This window comes from Myotis brandtii, unplaced genomic scaffold, assembly GCF_000412655.1.
Source record: "Myotis brandtii unplaced genomic scaffold, ASM41265v1 scaffold36, whole genome shotgun sequence".
NCBI lineage: Eukaryota > Metazoa > Chordata > Mammalia > Chiroptera > Vespertilionidae > Myotis > Myotis brandtii.
Genome location: NW_005363836.1, coordinates 7,103,023 through 7,108,172, shown reverse-complemented (window position 1 = coordinate 7,108,172; position 5,150 = coordinate 7,103,023). Strand labels below are relative to the sequence as shown.

General features: G+C 38.4%; 1 protein-coding gene across 6 annotated transcripts in view; it reads right to left on the bottom strand.

Moving 5' to 3' along the window:
* NEXN (nexilin (F actin binding protein)) overlaps window positions 1–5,103 on the bottom strand; it is a 38,900-nt gene extending 33,797 nt beyond the window's left edge. For 3 of the 6 annotated variants that reach the window (XM_005871936.2, XM_014544367.1, XM_014544369.1), the window contains exon 1: window positions 4,943–5,103. The gene's annotated coding sequence lies outside the window, so the exon portion shown is untranslated. Of the gene's footprint in view, window positions 1–4,713; window positions 4,805–4,942 lie in introns of those variants that run through there. The other 3 variants (XM_005871938.2, XM_005871937.2, XM_014544368.1) reach the window with 2 other exon arrangements.
* Window positions 5,104–5,150: the final 47 nt, after the last annotated feature.

The window sequence follows — 5,150 nt, the reverse complement described above, 5'->3', positions numbered from 1 at the left end:
TGACAGGGGGCGGTGCCCCAACTCCCCAATCAGCCCTGCTCTGAGCCCGACCAGGGGCTGCACCTAGGGATTGGGCCTGCCCTCTGCCACCCAGGAGCAGGCCTAAGCCAGCAGGTCGTTATCTCCCGAGGGGTCCCAGACTGCGAGAGGGCACAGGCCGGGCTGAGGGACGCCCCCTCTTCCCCCCCGAGTGCACAAATTTTTGTGCACCAGGCCTCTAGTATATATATAATCTCCAACAGTAATACTAATTGGTACAAACTGGCATAGCAGTTAGTGAGACAGGCTTTAAAAAGTTTTTGAAAATGACCTAATCGGCCTGATAAAATGTTCCAAGAACAGAATATACTTTTGGGCTGTTATAAAATAATTGAAGTTCAAGCTGTCAGACAATATGTAAGTCCCATAGTAGAATGTAATATAAAGTACAAGAGATCTATGTTAAAATATACATGCTAATGTTCCTATTTTAGAATTTCATTGAACCTATGTTTGACCTCTAAACTGTCTAAATTTAGTTAACTTTTCTTGACTTTTAGATGTGCAATTTAAATATTTCAAGAGCAAATAATGCAGGAATCAAGAAAATAATTTTAAATTACAGCTGTCATTTTCAGTAACTGTTTCATTGTGTGAATAATGTATTATCTGGTTTCTTAAGGAGAACAGAATTGTCAGGAGAGTGACAGCTTTAAGTCTACATCAAGTATATTCTTTGTCTCAACTTTTAAGAAGGTTTTAGATAGAACACTTAAATATACACTACAAGTAACTGTTAAAACCTACCTCTTTACAGTCTTTGGAACAAACAACAACATTGTTTTGAGCTTTATAAAATGTCTACATTTTTATTATATTTCACTTGTAGAACAATATAAACTTAAATATAACTTTATGATTTAATTAATGAAGGTGTAACTTTATACTTTAAAATTATATTACAAAACCTGTCATAAACCTCATCACAATTCAAAAATATGAGATTACATCCTATTCTACCTATTTGACATAGTGAGATTTTTTCCTTACTCATACACCATTCCTTACTGATAACCAAGACTCTTATTTTCAACCTGCCTTGACAATCTTCTGTATTAATAATATACAATACTTTGCATTCATATGACTGTATGTGGTATTTTTCAAAGAGCACTCACCTACTATGAGCCCCTGAAAGGTCAAAACTGCTCTACTCTGTTCTTTTTATTTTTTTTTAAATCATTATTGTTGAAAGTATTACATATGTCCCCTTTTTTCTCCCATTGACCCCTTATAGCCCGCCGCTGCCTACTCTGTTCTTTATCCTTAGTGTCTCACACAACAACTAGGACACAGTACAAACTCAATTCATATTTGAGCAAGTGAATGGAGGACAAAGAAATAACAGGACAATTGTCTGATCCAAAAATCAACCCAAATAAAACTTATGATTAATATCTCCAATAGGAGGGCCTATGATGAATGAATGAAAATGAAATAATAGAAAATAAAATGGAGTGAGCTTACATTAAACTAGATATCATGAAAAACCTGAAAGTTAGGGCTTCAGGAAGTTGGCTGATTACAGATTACTACATCCATTACTACCCAAATGGATGTAGTAATCTGTGGAGGAGACTGCGCCTCTCGGCAAGTGGAAGAAGGCCTTTCAGTGAAGGACATAGCTGGGAATGGGTGCGGTGGGGAGGCAGAATAGTAGCTAACTCCTTTTTGTGGCAAACCTCTGGGGGTCTCTCCCAGAAATATCTCCTCCATGCTTTCTAAAATCCCACCAGTTAAAATATTTTGTTTTAGTTAGCTATACATGGTCCCTTTCAACTCAAACTGACTAGCAATTAGTGTCAACGAATGTTAACTTCTTCCCATTCCTATAATAGTATTGTTTAAGAGAAGGCTTGCTAATCTAAATATATCTATGACATTTAAAGTCCAGGTTCCTAATGCCAAGTCCCGCAGACTTCCCTTCATATCATGACTTCAGACTTGCCCTCATACTTACTTAGACTAGAGTCAGGTAATGTGAGTGAGTGTTAGTAGTGTCATCGATAGGTAATGTAAATGAATGATGACTAAGATATAAAACAGGGAATGGTGGAATCTGTGTGAAAAAGAGAGTGTGCACCCTGTCTGAGGGGGGAGCCACTGCTTAGTTCCAGCATATTGTTGCAATGAAGAAACGTGGACTCTGTTTTGCCAACTTCTTCCAATTTTTCAAGAGAGGCTGGGAATCCATATTTTAATATAAAATGTACCAAATTTTAAGCATGTCTGTGGCTGAAAGTGGCTTTTGGGCTGCCAGTTCATGGCCCCTGATCTAAATAAACAGGAAATGGAGACAAATGAGAAGCCTATTTTTGTTTGTTTGTTTGTTTGTTTGTTTTTGTTATTTTTTAGGAGAAGCCTATTTGGACCAGAAAGAGGGAGGCAGAGTCAAAGGGGAGAACAGGACAGACAAGAGGCACAGAAAAGAAGGTGGAAATCAAATTTCACCAACCTCAAAACCTGACTTAGGGAGCCCCAGTCTACCTGTCTTTTAATCTGAGAGCAAAAAGGAAGTGATGAGAAGAAGGATAAAAAGGGAAGGGAAGAGAAAAGAACTAGCTATTGAACACTTACTAGATGGAAGATACTGCATCCGATGCTTTTACATATGGCAAAGCAAGAAAAAAAATCATACTCATAGGGAAAAGAGGGAAATATAACAAAATCATAACAGTCGGTGTGTCAGATTTTGATACCCCCTTTTCCATGCTTCATAATTTTTAATCATAACTATAATATGGTTTTATTATAACTTCATAATAAAAAACAAATTTTACTAAAACTTAAATTAGTTGGATTTCTGGGTAAAGATCCACCCATCCTAGCGTGTATATGTAATTTCCAATTATAAAACCAGAAGAAAGAGAACATGAAACTATACAGGCGATGTAGATCACAGATTGATTAAATAAGAGCAGAAATATGTGAAATTGTTAAGCATGTTGTAGATCATTTTCCCTCAAATTACAGACTACCATGATGTTCTGTGTGTGTGTGTGTGTGTGTGTGTGTGTGTGTGTGTGTGTGGCCTACATACTATAAAATGTACTGAGTCCTCTCTTCTGTAAAAACTTTCAGACATCGCCCATTTGTTACATACTTTTCTACATTTACTGCATTGTTTTCTTTCATTTAGGCATGTATTTTTTTTCTTTTTTTTTTATTGATTTCAAAGAGGAAGGGAGAGAGAGAAAGTCTCCTGCATGCCCCCTATTGTGGATTGAGCCCACAAGCTAAGCATGTGCCCTGACAGAGAATTGAACTGGGGATCTCTTGGTCCATGGATGGCGTTCAATCCATTGAGCCACACCAGCCAGGCTAGATATGTATTTTTATTTAAACAATACTTTTATTTGTCTTTAGGGTGTTTCAAAGATAACAATACATTCTATTTTTCTAAATGAAGTATGTCATCCCCAGCCACTTGGGTTCTAAGGACTAAATCCCCAATTAATCTCCATATATATATATATAGTTTTCATTTTGTTCATGAATGAAACCCTAACCTAAATACTTAGAGTGTAATTTCAGGGGGAAATTACTGTTCAAGAACCTAGATAATACATCCCTCTGTTAATACTAAATATAGTCATCTCAAGATGACATACATTTTCACAATGATCAGTCTTATATATCAGATTTTCAAAAATAGCACAGATTCCATTGTAAGGTGAGTAGGAAAAATTGCTATTTCAGTTTTGAATGGATTTGAAAGTGTGAATCTTCTATTAAAACTGAATTACAATAATACTGTACTGCAGGAAACTGGATTTAAACTAATTTTTTGTGGTTTTTGCTTAGGGCTCTTTAAGGGAGTTGTTGCAGATAAATTATAGAATTGTACACATTTTTCTTTAAATTATTCCAGTCAAAATATAAAATATCTTCAAAAATAGGGGCCTAATACCTGTGAGGAAGAATCTCAACTAACTACATTGAATAATCAAAGTTCACTTATACTAAATATATTTCCAAAAAAACACCTGTCCCTAAATTTGATTTATTATGCATTTTCCACCTTATCATACCTCAAATCTCAAAAGAATTTCAGAGACTTATGTGTATTCTGAGGTTTTTTAATATGGAAGCAATTTAACCTGTAGGAGGATTAGGGGGAAAAATAAATGTGGCTCACTCAATGTTGCGTGACTAAGATGGTGTAAATACTTAAGCTTATTTAAACACACTATCCAACACATAGTTATGTTGTGACTCGAAAGCCAATGGGTCGGTTACATGAATTCATTAACAAAATTTAGCTGATGAATGATGCTCCCATTGCTTTCCTCAGGGAACGAATTTCTTTCTTATAACGGCTTACTTCTTTTCTTTACCTGCCTCTTTCCCAAGGACAGACATTTTGTTAGGACATGGCCTTATGCTATTTTTACCTTGTTCTTGTTTCTCTCTCCCTCTCTCTCTCTCCCTCTCCCCCACTCCCCCCCCGCTCCCCCAGCTCTCTTTGTTCAAGTTATGGACCTTTAATAAATATAAAATGAAGATCTCAAAGCCACTGCAATAATCAAGTCATCTCTCGACTTGTTATTTTCTTTACAAATGCCAACAATAATAACATGTTTAGCATTTGTAGAGCGTTTCACAGTTTACACAACTGGAATGGTTTGGCGTTTTCAAAAAATATAGACAAGGCAGGTTTCAAGAGGTAACTACCTGATTCACTCCAACTTCTCCTTGAACAACCCCCAACATCGCACCCCGGACGGAATCCGAAAAAGAATCCCTTGGCAGGAGCGGTGGGGGGTAGGCTGTTAAATCACACTTCACTCCCCAGCGTCCGCAGGGACCGATCAGGAATGATCTCTCGGAAAAATGACATGCACAGCTGGCGAGATGGAGACCGCGCCCGGGGTACGCGGCGGGGGACGCCCCTGAACTTTACCTGCCTGGACCCCACGGGTAGAGCACAGGGACTGGTACCCGCCGCGCGCACGGAGGCTCTTCCCCTGCAGGAGTGGAGAAAGCACCCAAAACTCAACGAACAGGGTGCAACGGCGCTGAAACGGGGCGGCGGGGCAAGGAAATCGCCACCAGGGCCGGAGGCCAGGGGACCGTGAGAGACAGTGAGGCTGACCCAGCTCCGCACTCGG